The 1,131-nt window shown below is 45.3% G+C and overlaps 1 protein-coding gene across 3 annotated transcripts in view; it reads left to right on the top strand.

The window, feature by feature from the left end:
- SMOX (spermine oxidase) overlaps positions 1 to 1,131 on the top strand; it is a 25,586-nt gene that overhangs the window by 3,047 nt on the left and 21,408 nt on the right. The window lies entirely within an intron of this gene.

Below are 1,131 nucleotides of genomic sequence, written 5' to 3'. Positions count from 1 at the left end.
TTATTCCTGCTGCTGACCTGGCATGTGATGACTCGCAGGAGGATTGCATTAACAAGGTGACTGCCACATGCAATATGTATGAGCTTTGTACCTTCGGCTGCCAACGTACAGCAGTCATTTCCGCAAGAATGGGTGCTCAGGGAGCGTGTTGGAGTTTGTGGCGCCTTAAATATTCACACGTTTGTGACTTGGTGCTGCACGTTTCGAAGCACGTGCTTTGTTTTAGGTACACGTAGAAATCTTGCTCGATTCCTGTAATGCATATTTTGAAGGGCAATCAGCACGTACCTTAATGATGAGGTGGTTGTCTGCTTGAAAAGGAAGATGGACCTTCCCTTGGAGGCAGTGTCTCAGCTGGAGAGCAGCATTTCTTGGAGTTTTCACCTGTTAAACTTGACTATGGCATAGTGCTGCAGTGTCTTTCTGTCTGAGCATATATTTACATGTTAAACAGTATACGGTGACTGACAACTGCATGATCCTTTCTTCATTAAGCAGGATCCTATTAACTAACCCACTTAATCAGGCATTCACACACCTCTGCAGAGCGAGCCGCACAGCGTGGTGTTGGCTGGGATGCTGGGAGAACACAGCTTTGTCAGACTTGAAAACACCTAGCTTTGGACTTCTGAGAATCTGTAAAAATGTGGGTGGAGGACATGACCCAAGCCTATTTTTAGCACTCTGTTCAGCTGCTGTACATCTCCCTCTGCTATCAGCCCAGTCCTGGCTTAGGGGGAGTCAGAGTCCTGCTGCAAACCCCGTTAGTTATAAGGGACAGAGTGGGGCTGACCAAGCACTTTGTGTTTTGCAGGCAGAGAGTGCAGGTGATGAAGACTAAAAGCGTTTGGTGTTTAACCTGATGGTGCATCTTTTTAAAGAACCTGATTTTCAAAGGCATAAATAATAAAATACAACCTATTTACTCATTTGGGGAATGGAAATGCGTTTTTGTATGGCAGTTAGTCTGAGGTGTATTTGTAAATAACATGCATTTTTAATCACAGGACACAAGGTACAGTCTGCAGGACAATGTTGCTCTCCCAGGGCAATCTAAATTTCCCTATATCTCCCTGCTGTAGATGCTTTTCTTCCTGCGTCTGGGTATCCATCCCCTCCTCTTGAATACAG

Source organism: Phaethon lepturus, unplaced genomic scaffold (genome assembly GCF_000687285.1).
Source record: "Phaethon lepturus isolate BGI_N335 unplaced genomic scaffold, ASM68728v1 scaffold42906, whole genome shotgun sequence".
Classification (NCBI taxonomy): Eukaryota; Metazoa; Chordata; class Aves; order Phaethontiformes; family Phaethontidae; genus Phaethon; species Phaethon lepturus.
This window is presented reverse-complemented; position numbering and strand designations above follow the sequence as displayed.